The 17,104-nt window shown below is 44.9% G+C and overlaps 1 pseudogene; it reads right to left on the bottom strand.

Moving 5' to 3' along the window:
- Window positions 1–3,203: 3,203 nt before the first annotated feature.
- On the bottom strand, window positions 3,204–11,356 carry LOC110529430 (annotated as a pseudogene).
- Between the last annotated feature and the right edge of the window lie 5,748 nt (window positions 11,357–17,104).

Below are 17,104 nucleotides of genomic sequence, written 5' to 3'. Positions count from 1 at the left end.
GGGGAAGAGGTAGCTGTTTGGGATAAATTATAGATGGGCTATGTTCAGGTGCAGTAATCTGTGAGCTGCTCTGACAGCTGGTGCTTAAAGCTAGTGAGGGAGATAAGGGTTTCCAGTTTCAGAGATTTTTGTAGTTCGTTCCAGTCATTGGCAGCAGAGAACTGGATGGAGAGGCGGCTAAAGGAAGAATTGGTTTTGGGGGTGACCAGAGAAATATACCTGCTGGAGCACGTGCTACAGGTGGGTGTTGCTACGGTGACCAGTGAGCTGAGACAAGGGGGACTTTACCTAGCAGGGTCTTGTAGATGACCTGGAGCCAGTGAGTTTGGCGACGAGTATGAAGCGAGGACCAGCTCTCGAGAGCGTACAGGTCGCAGTGGTGGGTAGTATATGGGACTTTGGTGACAAAACGGATGGCACTGTGATAGACTGCATCCAATTTTTTGAGTAGGGTATTGAGTAGGTATTTTGTAAACGACATCGCCGAAGTCGAGGATCGGTAGGATGGTCAGTTTTACAAGGGTATGTTTGGCAGCATGAGTGAAGGATGCTTTGTTGCGAAATAGGAAGCCGATTCTAGATTTAACTTTGGATTGGAGATGTTTGATGTGAGTCTGGAAGGAGAGTTTACAGTCTAACCAGACACCTAGGTATTTGTAGTTGTCCACATATTCTAAGTCAGAACCGTCCAGAGTTGTGATGTTGGACGGGCGGGCAGGTGCAGGCAGCGATCATTTGAAGAGCATGTATTTAGTTTTACTTGTATTTAAGAGCAGTTGGAGACCACGGAAGGAGAGTTGTATGGCACTGAAGCTTGTCTGGAGGGTTGTTAACACAGTGTCCAAAGAAGGGCCAGAAGTATATAGAATGGTGTCATCTGCGTAGAGGTGGATCAGAGACTCACCAGCAGCAAGAGCGACATCATTGATGTATACAGAGAAGAGAGTTGGTTCAAGAATTGAACCCTGTGGCAGCCCCATAGAGACTGCCAGAGGCCCGGACAACAGGCCCTCTGATTTGACACACTGAACTCTATCAGAGAAGTAGTTGGTGAACCAGGAGAGGCAATCATTTGAGAAACCAAGGCTATCAAGTCTGCCGATGAGGATGGGGTGATTGACCTGGCCAAGGCTTTCGACTCTGTCAATGAATACGGCTGCACAGTATTTTCTTATCGATGGCGGTTAAGCTATCGTTTAGGACCTTGAGCGTGGCTGTGGTGCACCCATGACCAGCTCTGAAATTAGATTGCATAGCGGAGAAGGTATGGTGGGATTCGAAATGGTCGGTAATCTGTTTGTTGACTTGGCTTTCGAAGACCTTAGAAAGGCAGGGTAGGATAGATATAGGTCTGTAGCAGTTTGGGTCAAGAGTCTCCCCCCCTTTGAAGAGGGGGATGACCGCGGCAGCTTTCCAATCTTTGGGAATCTCAGACGACACGAAAGAGGTTGAACAGGCTAGTAATAGGGGTTGCAACAATTTCGGCAGATAATTTTAGAAAGAGAGGGTCCAGATTGTCTAGCCCAGCTGATTTGTAGGGGTCCAGATTTTACAGCCCTTTCAGAACATCAGCTGACTTGATTTGGGTGAAGGAGAAATGGGGAAGGCTTGGGTGAGTTGCTGTGGGGGGCGCAGTGCTGTAGACCGGGGTAGGGGTAGCCAGGTGGAAAGCTTGGCCAGCCGTAGAAAAATGCTTATTGAAATGTTCAATTATAGTGGATTTATCGGTGGTGACAGTGTTTCCTATCCTCAGTGCAGTGTGCAGCTGGGTGGAGGTGTTCGTATTCTCCATTCTCCATTACAGTGTCCCAGAACTTTTTTGAGTTTGTGTTGCAGGAAGCACATTTCTGCTTGAAAAAGCTAGCCTTGGCTTTTCTAACTGCCTGTGTATATTGGTTTCTAATGAGTGTGCATAGAGACAGTGCAAAAGGCTGGTCATGGCTCACATCAACACAATTATCCCAGAAACCCTAGACCCACTCCAATTTGCATACTGCCCCAAAAGATCCACAGATGACGCAATCTCTATTAAACTCAACACTTTTCATTGACTACAGCTCAGCATTCAACACCATAGTGCCCTCAAAGCTCATCAATAAGCTAAGGACCCTGGGACTAAACACCTCCCTCTGCAACTGTATCCTGGACTTCCTGACGGGCCGCCCCCAGGTGGTAAGGGTAGGTAACAACACATCCGCCACGCTGATCCTCAACACAGGGGCCCCTCAGGGGTGCGTGCTCAGTCCCCTCCTGTACTCCCTGTTCACTTATGACTGCATGGCCAGGCACGACTTCAACATCATCATTAAGTTTCCAGATGAGACAACAGTGGTAGGCCTGATCACCGAAAACGACAAGACAACCTATAGGGAGGAGGTCAGAGACCTGGCCGTGTGGTGCCAGGACAACAACCTCTCCCTCAATGTGATCGAGACAAAGGAGATGATTGTGGACTATAGGAAAATGAGGACCGAGCGCGCTCCCATTCTCATCAACGGGGCTACAGTGGAGCAGGTTGAGAGCTTCAAGTTCCTTGGTGTCCACATCACCAACAAACTACCATGGTCCAAGCACACCAAGACAGTTGTGAAGAGCACGACAAAACCTATTCCCCCTCAGGAGACTGAAAAGATTTGGAATGGGTCCTCAGATCCTCAAAAGGTTCTACAGCTGCACCATCGAGAGCATCCTGATTGTTTACATCACTGCCTGGTATGGCAACTGCTCAGCCTCTGACAGCAGGGCACTACAGAGGGTAGTGCAAACAGCACATCACTGGGGCCAAGCTTCCTGCCATCCAGGACCTCTATACCAGGCGGTGTCAGAGGAAGGCCCTAAAAATTGTCAAAGACTCCAGCCACCAAAGTCATAGACTGTTCTCTTTGCTACCACAAAGCAAGCAGTACCGGAGAGCCAAGTCTAGGTCCAAAAGGCTTCTAAACAGCTTCTATCCAAGCCATATGACTCCTGAACACCTAATCAAATGGCTACCCAGACTATTTGCACTGCCCCCTCCCCCTCTTTTACACCACTGCTACTCTGTTGTTATCATCTATGCATAATCACTTTAATAACTCTACCTACATGTACATATTACCTCAACTAACCGGTGCCCCCGAACATTGACTCTGTACCTGTACCCCCCTGTATATAGTCTCGCTATTGTTATTTTACTGCTGCTATTTAATTACTTGTTACTTTTATTTATTTTTCTCATCCATATTTCTTTAAACTGCATTGTTGGTTAGGGGCTCGTGAGTAAGCATTTCACTGTAAGGTCTACACTTTGTATTTGTATTTGGCGCATGTGACTAATACCATTCGATTTGATATTCTCACAAGCAGTGTGCGGGTTCCTTCTTTTTTCCTCATCTTGTTCAACTGTTACCATGCACCTGCAAAAAAGATAGCTCAGATGTGCGAGTGCCTTTTGAATTTTGAAATTAAGTATATACTAAGGACTCATGCATGTTTTTTACATTTGTTTTTATTTAACCTTTATTTAACTAATGCATGTGCGTGTATCTATCTATATGTGAGCAGTAGGGGGCATGATTGCACCCCCCAAAAAATCCTGCCTGCAACTTGGTTTCCATCCGCTGAGATTTATATATACACTAGATGTCTGACAGGGGGCGCTGTTTTGAAGCCAACGCGCCATAGGGGGCTGTTGCCCCCCCCACCCCACCCCACTCCCCCACAGAAAGTCTAGAGAGCTGCTGGTCGCTGAGGTACCGGAGGGCGATGGCATTGGCCTCCAGACTGAGGTCCACGCTGCCACTGGGGCCACACATGCTGGTTCCCGTGGACTCCAGGAGGGTCAGTCTGCTGATGACTGCCTCTGGGTTGATGCCGGCCAGGGTACTGGGGAGAAGTTAACAGGAACACCTTCTGCATAAGTAATGTAACCTATATAATTACTCTTTAAGATGTGCTGTAGTGCATGTCAATTGAAGCATTTATTTTTCAAGTTTTTGGATTTACATGAGAGAGAGAGAGAGAGAATAAGACTATTAGCAACAGTAATAGCATCTATGATCTACATACTGTAGGTACAAAGAAGCTGAAGTAAACATGACAATTCGATGCTCATACCTGGCACTCTCCATTGAGCTGCGTGTGACCTTGCCTCCCGAGTCAGCAGAGTCTACATCCACATGGACCCCTAGCTGCTGCAGCTGGCGCAGTGTGGCGTGGAGCACCTGATCCTTCCCTCCTGGCGGCTGCTCTCTGGGCTCCGGCCTACAGGAGCAGAGGGGAACAGGGCTAGGGTACGACTGCTGGGACTGACAGAGGGACAAGGTGTTTCTTCTGCCGTGGGTATGAGGTCCGCCTGTCCTGTTCCTCCTCATCTTCACCCTCCTCGTTCACTGTACCCTGGAGACGGCTGTTCACTTGGCCCTGTGGAGGAAAGAAGAACTTAATTCATTGATAAGCGCTTTTCATACATTTAGTGGAAAGTGACAAACAGTCAGGGATCAGGAGGGAGGTTGGTCACATAACACGTTGTATATTAACCATTTCACTGCAATACTAGATTCTGTTGAAGCCTACCCAGAAATAAGTATACCAGGATAAACGCTGAGGCAAATACATCACCACATGGGCCGTGCACATAACTCTTTGTTTCCTTTCCTTTCCTAGTTTTTCTCCATACATGGAGCAAATGAAGTACCTATAAAAAAAAAAAAACAGCTTCTATGTCAAGGCCATCAGATTGTTAAAACAGCCACCACCTACAGACTTGACATCATTGGCCACTAATAAATGGAATACTTTAATGCCACTTTATGAATGTTTACATATCTTGCATTCCTCATCTCATTATGTATATAATGTATACTGTATCCTTCACTATCTATTGCGTCTTAGCCGCTCTGTCACTCCTAATCCATATATTTTATACTTATATATTCTTATCCCATTTCCTTTACCAGATTGTGTGTATGAGGTTGTGGAATTTGTTAGATATTACCTGTTAGACACTGCTGCACTGTTGGATCTAGAAGCATAAGCATTTCACTACACACAATAACATTGTTATTGTTTAAAATAGCAGATTGCCCCTTTAACCTTTCAGAGTTCTAGGTGGCCAACTACGACATTACTTTCTTGCATGCACCCTTCCAGTCAATTCAAAATAAGGGTGGATCAGCCAGGGCCGATGGCAGGAAACAAGCAGTCCGTTTGGAATGCAGCCAACCGTTCTCTTACCTCTAGTGCATTGACTGGTTGAAGGGTGTGCTTTTCACATGTCCCTCACTACACCCACTCTCGTCTTCCGTGCCATTCATGTGCCTGCTGTGGGTGAGGCTGGCACTGCCAGAACTCCGACCAGAGGAGGACCTGCTACCATCGGTGGTGCCAGGCCCCCTGTCCGTGTGCCACTCTGGCTGTTGGCGCTCGTCCTCATCACAAGCGGGGGCATCGATGGGGTTTCCCCAGAACAAACTGGCACCTACACATAAAGGAGAGCTACATTAAGAGTTGAGTAGCTAAATGTCTAGTCAGTTAGCAGTCATTCTAATCAAGAGTGACTTCGCGTTACCAGGCATTCTAATCAAGAGTGACTTCGCGTTAGCAGGCATTCTAATGAAGAGTGACTTGCAGAGAGTGCAGTTTATAGTTCCCATGCAGCAATCCTTTCCCCATGTAGTCAGGGAAATACTCTCAAATGAACCACGTGTGAGATCGCTGAAACCAGTGATGAGTCCAGTACCTGTTCCTACAGCGATGCTGACAATCCTCCTAGTGTGTTTTCCTGGGGAGATCTGTGTCTGCATGGCTGCCTGCTCAGTGGATGGAGAGGAGCTGCTCCCCCCTTTCCCCTGAGCCGCCAGTAGCTTCTGGATCTGAAATAATTGGTACATCAGGATTGGAAAGTCCAATGGTAAGAAAGGTTGAAAAGTCGTTCTCTAAAGCTGCAAGATTGGTACAGTGTCAACCACAAACAACACCGTAGAGAGCCTGACCTGTGCCTGCAGTAAGTTGAGCTGCCGGTCTTGGTCCACCAGGATTCTGTAGGTGTCAGAGGGCAGGAGGCCCATGGGCCCATCCAGGGGGGGGGAGACTTTGCTGACTCGGGCTGGCAACACTGGTTCTGACAGACAGGGGTTGGCCGCTCCAAGCAGGGCCCCTGGGCGGTGAAATGGTGTAAGTGTGGGCCCCATGGGGTGGCACAATGAGCTGTGGTGAGGGTGTGTTTGGTGGGAAGGGGAAATGTGAGAGGTGGGGGGGTTACCATCGAAGTTGGAACAGAAGTGTCTATCTGGTCTGTTGTGGGTGCATGAAGCTCCCTGACAGTAGTTGGGGTGGTACAGGGGGGGTAACATGATCATGTGGGTGGAAGGAGCAGCATCCACAAGGCTGGTTCATGTTGTGGGTGCTGTGGAAGTGTTTGAGATGGACAGCGGGCTGTTGGTGAGTGGGCATGGGGGCTGAGGGGTGACCGGGGCTCTGGTGTGGAGGGGCTCCAACAGGGGCGGCCCACTTGTGAGAGAGGGGACCTGGTGCTTGGTGGAACTGCCTGGCCTGGTGGACTGATCCATTAGGCGAGGAGCCTGTCTTTGGAGAAGAGGAGGAAGATGAGGAGGAGGAAGAGTCTTCCCGAACTGTGGTGGGGCTGATTTCCTGCCAGGGAAAGGGGGCCGGAGTGGTGGTGGCTGCTGCCCAGGGGTGAATAGGAATCATCTGCTGCCCTTACCCAGAGTGTCCATGGTGGGGGTCAGGGGCCTTCTGATGGGTGGGGGGCCACTGAGTGTGGTGGGCCCCTGATCTGGGTGTCTGGTTGCCCCAGGTTGGAGCTGGTGGGAGGGGGGGCAACTGCCTCTAGGCTGCAGAGCTGCGGGGGAAGGATGAGTGGGGCCCATGGTCTTTCCATCAAGGAAGCTGCCGCCCATCACCATGGAGAGCTCCGGCACAGGACGGTGGACCCGCTTGGTCTGAAACAATATGGAGTATGTCTTTTAGAAAAGAGTTCATATCAACAAATGGGTGATACGAGTCAAAAGAGAGAGACAGAACTGACCTGCTGGGTGAGAGGGTGGGGGTTTGGGGAGGGCCTGGGGGAGAGGTCATCGTCCTCTACTCCAGAGTCATGGTTGTTGATAGACAGTCTGTTCTGAGGAGATGCTGCCACTACCGCAGGGCTGACGGAGGCACTGTCGAGCCCACTGTCTTGATGAAGCCTTTTGTCATCAGTCTACCTCACTGAACTCCTATGAAGTCATACAATTCTGTAAGAGTATATTTCTCATGAGTTCAGTTAGTATTCAATAACATTTATGACTAATGATTTTCTTGTGATCCAAACAGCCACTACTCAGAGTGAAATGGCCCTATTCACCTTGACCACCTATCCACTGCACTAGACTAAGTAAAACCATGTTAATACAGAAGTTTGAGAGAAGAGCTTGTGAAGGAGGCATGGGACACCAGTTCCCTGAAGAACTCAGCCTCTATGTTTTGGCTCTCAGCACTGAGCTCAAACTGCAGAGTATGGCCCTCAGACTCCTCCACATTCTGTACAGACAAGGATCAAAAGATAAGTGTCATATATTCACATGGGTTTACCACCATATCTGTTGTAATAGTGGGTAAAGGGCACTAGAGGGCTTTTCATACTACTGAGCCGAGCCAAACTGTACTGAGATGGTTAACACATCCAACATAGATAGTTGTTGGAGGGGACAACCTGAAAGGAAAATGTCCATGCCAGCACAGTTCAGGAATACCTGTGCCTACCTTGTAGAGGGTGAGTGACACGGTGCTAGTGAGCAGTTGGAAGGTCATGTCCTGCTGCTGACCCCTGCAGGGCTGGACCTGGTAGAATGCTGGCTCCCTGTGGGTCAGCGGGTACAACACCACCAGGAACGCACCGCCCTCTGACGTTACCCTGCAACACAGCAATGACAAACAAGGGGTATGTTCAATATCAGGCAAATGTTGTGGAACACAGAACGATACAAAAAGTCAGACACAGAGCTGCCTAAACACAAATCCAGACTACCCGAACAGCAAACACACCGCGTCTCCTGTTACAATTATTTTGGTGCTTTTCCCAAACATCAACCCACCACCTTTATAAGACGCCTAGAATACGTAGTTTCTATACTAACACGTTATTTCCTTACTGATTTGTCCTTGTGTTTATAAAAAGTGTTTTGGAACATGTTGATATTGTCACAACACATACAGCATTGGAGCCAGGCCAACTGGGACATGACAGTCGGTGTGAACAGATGGGCATCCCCACTCACTTGTCCTGGAGAGAGGAGCTGAACAGGTACCTCAAACACCACACCTGGGGTTGGAGATGTGGTTGACCCCACTCAGCAATCTGCCACAGATAAACGGTAACCACATCAAACTGTACACTCCTGCGTTGGCTCACACACACACAAACAGCTTGACTAAATTAACACAATATGGACAAATCCTTTGTGGTTCAGATTATCTCTAATGAATGGAGGGGGATTTACACACATCCAAAATAATAACAAGCTGGATGAAAAATATGTCAATAAAGTAGATGGTGGGCATACTCACAGTCCCACCAGTGGTAGAGTGTAGGCCTTTGGGTCAGACTCCAGTATTAGGAGCAGTTTCCTGCTTTGATCCATTGTCAGAAAGCTGAACAGAATAGAGAAGAAGTGAAACGGGGGCCATCCATTTTCTGATAATACTGCAATAAGCTCTTAAAGTCAAGTATTCTAACCTTAACGCACCCCATTATTGGCCTATGTCCTTACTCTCGTTTGTGGCTAGCGCTGCTGTGTAGCGGCTGGGCGAGGCTGGTCGGCCCGCTCAGATTCCTGGCCAAGGCCGTGGGGGTGATGAGCACGGGTCGAATGGGCACAGCGTCCAGTGTGTTACCGGGGGTGACGGCGGCCCAGCGCAGGCAGAAGCTCAGGCTGTCTGTTTGCTGGGAGCAGCCACGGTGTGCTCGTAGGACCAGCAGCTTGGACAGGTCCAGGGACTCCCAGGTGCATCTGAACAGGTAGGGAGGGAGAGGTGAGAAGTTGTGCAAACATGACATTTGCAGTGAAAATGTTTTTAAAAATATATTAAAATAATCATAATTCTGCTTTACTTCAGTAAATGAAACACAAAGAGGGGATGGGGGCTGCTTATTTTCTCCCAAAAATACCCCAGGAAATTAGACAGGGCAAAAAGCTCTGTTTAGAATTAGCAAGCCAAAAAAAAATGCTTTGACAATAGGCAGTTCAGTGATTAGCAACACCTGTTGCTGACAGGTTGCAGTAACTGCCAAGCCCGGGGTGGAGGGAGTATGCTCCTTTTGTTACCCGGGCAACAGAAGAGGTGGGTTACTTCCATAGGCAGTTAGAGGGTGGGTTGAGTTTGACATTGTGCAGTTTGGATTCATGTAAATTCCAGTAGGGATAACAGCATTGTGTAAGAATATATTGTATAGTTATTGCCATTAAGCATAAAGCCTACATAACTTTACAAGCATTCATTTTATTCAAATATAACAAAGGACATTTACTTTAAGTGAAGACGTTTACACATTAATGTTACCTTGAAAGAGATGTGGAAGTCTTCTGCAGAGTGAACCATGGTGTCTGTGGCAGCGACCCCCTGGGTTCCAAATACACACAGCACCAGGATGTCTCCAGGCATCAGGGCAGTGGGGACCTTTTCAGAGGAACCAGGTTGCTCCTGGCCCAGGTCAAACCGGTTCAAAGTCACACCCTCTTCTTCATCTTGAAAGAAGAGTGGAGAGAGAGAAGGGAGTTCACATTAATCAAGGGAAGGAACAGGGGGAATTTTCAAAATAAAAGCACTTAAGCTAAGAGTTGTCCTTTGAAAGCAAGCTGTAACATATGTACTCAATCCATCATTATCATAATTATTTTCCATCTACAAATAGAGTGAGAAGTTATCTTAAACTATGAATATTTCTGTGATAATGCCTATGGTAATCTCACCAGAATCCACAGCAATAGTCCCCAACAAGTAACAGCTGAACTGGGGCTTGTTATTCTCTCTGGAATGCCGGTGGGCCAAACGAAGAACTCTCCACCAGAAGTAGTCTGGGATTTCTGTTCAATAGAAAACAGTTTTTTAAGCACAAGGCAGCACATTATCTAATTACAATCACAGGGTGCATTTCAAAAGAATGTGGCTCCCTTGTCTCCCTTCATTCAACTGAACTGATTTGAGAGAATTAAGCAGCTTACACTGGCCAAGTATTTCAAATCAGTACAGACCAAGGGAAGGAGATGAGAAAGCCACTGTGGCCTACTGAGATGCATCCTAAGACAGTCAAAAAGAAAATAGTAGACTACCTGTAATAGGATAGGTGGAGGCTAATCACATCCCCATTAGATGTGGGGTCCCATAGGGCTAATTTGGATTTGGGGAAGGTGATGGCAGCAAGAGCGTTCTCTGATGACCTGTGGTATGGTTAACATCATCAAATACTAGTGTCAGACTAACTTCCCTTGGGAACTGTTAGTTATAGTTATTGTATTAAAAAACAAATTACACATGTACAAGAGTGTTTATATAGTGTATATATAGTATATATATATATATATAACAACTCTGGTACATGTGTAATATATATAAGAAAGAACGCAAGTACATACCTTGTTGTCATTTTCAGATTCTCTGGTTTGGCCAGGACGTGAGATGACTGTCCTTTCAAATTCACTTAAACTCATTTCTGTGGAGTGGACGGGAACGTGAAGTGGTTACGTCAACAACTAGCTAACTTTTACATCTTATTAGTCAAAATATGTGTGTGCATGCCACAAGATGCAAATGTGCAAGTAATTCACTTACACTAAAAGACAAACTAGATGGCAAGGTGACGTTAGATACTTCACGTAAACGAGTTAGAAGACGTTGGCCATCTGGAAAGCTTAGAAAATGGCATAGCTAGCGAACCTACATAACGTTAGCCCACACACCCATTCTTACCTATTAGTCAGCCCTAGTTATGACCACATAGCACAGACAGTAATCTTCTTCACCAAACGTAGCTAGCTTATCAGATAGTTAGTTAGCTAGCTAAATAACTAAATAGCAAGCCAGGCAGCTAACGCGTTAGCTATCATTTCGGTTTGCGTGCCGCGGAGTCGTATTGGCTGGCTGAAATGTTGTGAGAACTGTAATGTTACTCGAGCAGTGGTTTCAAGATTTCCTCCGCAATATCAGAGCGGCCATATTCGCGTTAAATCCACAATGTATCAATCTAGTTTCGCTAATATTTAACTTCAATTGATAGCAACAAAAAAAACGAAAGTCGTATGTAATGAATCACTTTCCACGTTGTTAAACACAAACGGTCATTGTGATAAATCGAATGTAAATTGATTGTGGCGCTGTTTCCATGTTCCAATGGCTGGCCAAAAAATCCAGCCAATAGAAGGCTCCGTTTCATGGCTGCTGACCTATCAGAGGAGCTGAAAATATTACTCGCTCAACCCCATATGCTCAATCAAAGATTATTTCAACCCATATTTGCCCAATTTGTGCAATTTACAACATTGTACACATGAGTCAGGTTGTGGTTGCAAAGAATATGAAATGGCTATGACGCTACGCTAGTATGTTACGTATTGCAAAGGAAAACTGCGTTTTGATACTGATAACCATTTCAATTAAATCACAAATAGCTCAAGGGGGCGCCATTTTACCAGGTACACAGTAATAAATACTCGCATTTGCCATAATTACGTAGTTTATAATCTGTATTGACAGAAGCAAGCACATCAAGCAAACAGAATAAGTACGCCACAAGTCTACATCAATAAAAATGTCAAACCTAATCTTTCACAGGTTACTTTTAATTTCTAGATATTACAAGTCATAGAAGGGCTTTTCCAACATGATGATATGCCATTTCAGAAAAGAGCAACATAATATTGACAGAATTTAGCCTACCACTGTATTGGTAGTAAGTAATAATCCGCTCCCCTGTGCACCCAAACATCAACTGGGATCAGCAATAGGCTGTGATGTAACATCACCACACATTTGACTGAGTATAGCTCGATCAGGAGTGAAATGTGCTTATTTCCTGTATACCCAGGTCTTATTCACTCATGCTGGCTGAGGGCACTGTGTCCCAGATTGCAATGATTACAACAGCCTATGGCTCACCGTCATGGATTTTTCATTACCAAACCAATTGTTCATATGCAGAGAGCGACTGTGTGACAGGAAGGAGTTTGTGAGAAATGCTACATATTTTTTATAATCTTTTTTTAACTAGGCAAGTCAGTTAAGAACAAATTCTTATTTACATTGACAGCCTAGGAATAAAGGGTTAATTGCCTTGTTCAGGGGTAGAACAACAGATTTTTACCTTGCCAGTTCAGGGATTTGATCTAGCAACCTTTCGGTTACTGGCCCAACACTCTAACCACTGGCTACCTGCCGCCCCAAGATGATTGACGTACCCCATTCTGTTTGGTGGGACCCGATTCATTTAGACAGTTATGGACCGTGCAGATTTGAACCTGGATCTTATCTGGGAAATCAGTGCACTGAAGAAATGCATAGAGGTAACGGTTTTCACTTTCTCACATGATTAACTGGTTTACTGTACATTGACACATACTTTGTTTTATAACATTCATTTGATGTTGCACTTCAATTTGATAACTACACTACATGACCAAAAGTATGTAGACACCTGCTCGTCAAATATCTCCTAAAAGAAAATAATGGGCATTAATATGAAGTTGGCCCCCCTTTGCCGCTATAACAGCCTCCAATCTTCTGGGAAGGCTTCCACTATATATTGGAACATTGCTGCGGGGACTTGCTTCCATTCAGCCACAAGAGCATTAATGAGGTCGCGCACTGATGTTGGGTGATTAGGCCTGGCTAGCAGTCCGCGTTTGAATTCATCCCATAGGTGTTCAATGGGGTTGAGGTCAGGGTTCTGTGCAGGCCAGTCAAATTCTTCCACACCGATCTCGACAAACCAATCAATCAAATGTATTTATAAAGACCTTTTAACATCAGCCGATGTCACAAGGTGATACACAGAAACCCAGCCTAAAACCTTGCTTTGTGCACAGGGACATTGTCATGCTGAAACAGGAAAGGGACATTCTCCAAACTGTTGCAACAAAGTTGGAAGCATAGAATCGTCTACAATGCCATTGTATGCTGTAGCGTTAAGATTTCCCTTCACTGTAACTAAGGGGCCTAGCCCGAACCATGAAAAACCGCCCCAGACCATTATTCTTCCTCCACCAAACTTTACATTTGGCACAATGCATTTGGACAGGCAGTGTTTTCCTGCATCTGCCATACCCAGATATGTCCGTCGGACTGACAGATGGTGAAGCGTGATTCATCAATCCAGAAAACGAGTTTCCACTGCTCCAGAGTCCAATGGTGGAAAGCTTTACACCACTCCAGCCAACGCTTGACATTGCGCTAGGTGATCTTAGGCTTGTGTGCGGCTGCTCGGCCATGGAAACCCATTTCATGAAGTTCCCAACGAACAGCTGACATTGCTTCCAGAGGCAGTTTGAAACTTGGTAGTGAGTGTTGCAACCAAGGACAGAGGGAGGACAGACACACTCTGCCGTCCCATTCTGTGATATTGTGTGGCCTACCACTTTGCGGCTGAGCCCTTGTTACTCCTAGACTTTTCAATTTCACAACAACAGCAATTAGAATGAAAGGAGCAGCTCTAGCAGGGCAGAAATTTGACAAACTGACTTGTTGGAAAGGTGGCATCCTATGATGGTACCACGTTGAAAGTCACTGAGCTCTTCAGTAAGGCCATTCTACTGCCAATGTCTGTCTGTGGGGATTGCATGGCTGTGTGCTCGATTTTATACACCTGTCAGCAACGAGTGTGGCTGAAATAGCTGAATCCGCTAATTTGAAGGGGTGTCCACATACTTTTGTATAGATAGTGTATCTGATTTTATGTACAGTGTTTCCCCTATATTAATTTAGCAGAGGTGTCTCACCGCTACTAAATTATTGCCACCGCAGCAAGAAATATGATGTAATTTCTGCCAAAACATTATTTTCAATGGATAGCTAGCTGTTGGCTCAATGACTGAAAGTCTATTGGAACAGCTAGCATGTCATTGCACTAACGCTAGTAGCAATGCACCCCACCACGCTACCTTTGCCACCTCTACTGCAAAAAAAAAAAAAACTGGGGAAACACTGGATGTATATGCCCAGCGTTTGGTCTCGGTTGCTCAATGAGTCTTGTATATGATGATTGGGATCCAGAACATCAGACGGTATGATGTAAGAGTCACTGACTTGAGGTCAGGTTTGCATTTATCCCTCAATAGCGGTGGTTAGGATTGCGACAATGTAAACTGTTCCTAAATCTGTGTTCAAAGGAAAGCACAACTTCAAGCTTGGTGAAAAGTGCAGATTTCACCGCATCCTCTACCGTCTTTTCCCATAGTCCTTCTAAGGCTGTCAGATACATACAGCAAGGCTTTTTAATCCTCTCATGAAGGCACTGGAATTCTGCTTTTTTTGAAAACCCCACAATCTGAAAAGTACTGTTTCAACATTAAAGATGAATATGCTGTCGACTACTTTCTCTCCGGCTACACATACTATTGGACTATTGCTTCAGTAGCCCACTAGCAGAAATTAGGTCATAGTCCTGAGTTACTCAGAGAATCCTGTCTACTGAGGAAACACTAGCATGAACTGTTGCTTTTCAAAAATAATTAGAGTCACCATTACACTACCAGTCTGGTACTCAGACTGACAGAATGTGAACAAACACCAGACACAGATGTTGGCTTTATCCCAAGGTGGAGATGGGCATTGGTCTAATGCTAATGTGACATAGTCCTGGTCTAGAATCCTGGTGGTCATATGTTACAAATAAGAGTTAGAGTACAATAGAGGTCTTGTTCGAAGAAGGAAAGGATGAATTGAGCAACTCATATTTCAGCTCGGAAAATAGGGGCAGAATTGATTTGGGGTAAGAAGATAAATGTTTTCATAAGGTTGTGAGTTTGTGATAGATTCCTGAATTTCCCAAGCTTGACTTTTAACTCAGGTCTGTGTATTTGGATCTGTCAGTGCATAAATTTAAATCTTTTACCCATTTTTCCCTATTACTTTGGCCCTGTTTCAAAACAGGCCGTGGAGACTTTGGGGATCCAAAATTTCTCCCTGAAAAAAAAATAAACATGAGAACGCAGTTCGTAACTAGTGAAACCTTTTGCACATTTAAAGATTCATTCAAATGTAAGGTTTATTATTGTTATCTGACAATCATTAACATATGAAGTGACGAATGAGCCGAGTCCAAAATGAGAATCAAACCTGGCAATTCAGTAGAGATTGGACCATGAGAGGAAATTATGATAAATTATGGTAGAATAAGACAGTTTCTTATAGTAGAAACCCAGTCTTGCAGAAGCAATTGTTTTCCTTTTCTCACTTGGTCTCATAAGTAGACCTTGACGTCCCGTGTGGGTCAGTTGGTAGTGCATGGCCCTTGCAACGCCAAGGTTGTGGGTTTGATTCCCATGGGGCGGGGGACCAGTATGAGAAAATCTACTGTAAATTGCTCTGGATAAGAGTGTCTGCTAAATGACAAATGTTTTTTTTTTATGCATTGCATTTCAACACAAGTGCAGTGGAAGTGTAGCCTATAACCTCTAACATGCTCTCTGTGTCTCATAGTTGCTCCCTGGAATTTGGAGATAGATTTTGTCAGGTATGCAGCTGCTATGATAATTAAAAAACCCTACGGTGCCACTACATAAAGAGTCTCTGAGTAGGAATGCTGATCTAGCACTAGGTTCCACCCTGTAATATTATTCTCTATGATCTAAAGGGGAAAACTGATCCTAGAACAGCACTCAGACACTTTATGAATATGGGCCCTGGTCTGACTTGAGGCAAACACATTCTCATCAAAGCTGTGTCTGTGACTTATGATGGTAGGTCATATTCAAGTGACACAGCAAATACAATGTTCCATCTTGCCTGGTGGTGATGTACTGTACGCTACAGTAATGCTTTGTGTGGTTAAGTAGAGGGTACTTGACAGCTCACAGTTGAGGCCTGTGGGTTGTGTTAACTTGTCAGGGAGCCCTGCATATTAAGCACACACAGTAATTACATCAAATTAGAACCCAGGTGAAAGCTATGTTCCCTTATTGATGTCACTTGTTAAATGCAGAGGGTGAATAGGCCTTTGAATGGGGTATGGAAGTACCCTTGAACAGGGGTGTAAAGTACTTAAGTAGTACTTTAAAGTATTTTGTTGTAAGTTGTTTTTTTAGGTATCTGTACGTTATATTTTGGACTACTTTTACTGTTACTTTACTACATTCTGAAAGAAAATGTACTTTTTACTCTTTACATCTTCCCTGACACGCAAAAGTGCTTGTTATATTTTCAATGCTTAGCAGGACAGGGAAACGGTTCAATTCACTCACTTATCAAGAGAACATCCCTGGTCATCTCTACTGCCTCTGATCTGGAGGACTCACTAAACACAAATGTTTTGTTTGTAAATGATGGCTGCGTTTTATAGTGTGCCCCTGGCTAATTATTCATACTTTTACATATGATATTTAAGCATATTGTTGCAATTACATTTACTTTGATACTTACAGTTTTTCAAAACTCCTGACATTTAATTCCCTGTCTTAGGTCAGTTAGGATCACCACTTTATTTTAAGAATGTGAAATGTCAGAATAATAGTAGAGAGAATTATTTATTTCAGCTTGCATTTCTTTCATCACATTCCCAGTGGGTCGGAAGTTTACATACTCAATTAGTATTTGGTAGCATTGCGATTAAATTGTTTAACTTGGGTCAAATGTTTTGGGTAGCCTTCCACAAGCTTCCCACAATAAGTTGGGTGAATTTTGGCCCATTCCTCCTGACAGAGCTGGTGTAACTGAGTCAGGTTTGTAGGCCTCCTTGCTCACACACACTTTTTCAGAATCTGCCCACAAATGTTCTATGGGATTGAGGTCAGGACTTTGTGATTTTCACTCCAATACCTTGACTTTGTTGTCCTTAAGCCATTATTCCACAACTTTGGAAGTATGCTTGGGGTCATTGTCCATTTGGAAGACCCATTTGCAACCAAGCTTTAACTTC

This window comes from Oncorhynchus mykiss, chromosome 1 (genome assembly GCF_013265735.2).
Source record: "Oncorhynchus mykiss isolate Arlee chromosome 1, USDA_OmykA_1.1, whole genome shotgun sequence".
Lineage (NCBI taxonomy): Eukaryota > Metazoa > Chordata > Actinopteri > Salmoniformes > Salmonidae > Oncorhynchus > Oncorhynchus mykiss.
Note: the sequence above shows the minus strand (reverse complement) of the source record. Positions and strands in the feature narration are given on the sequence as shown.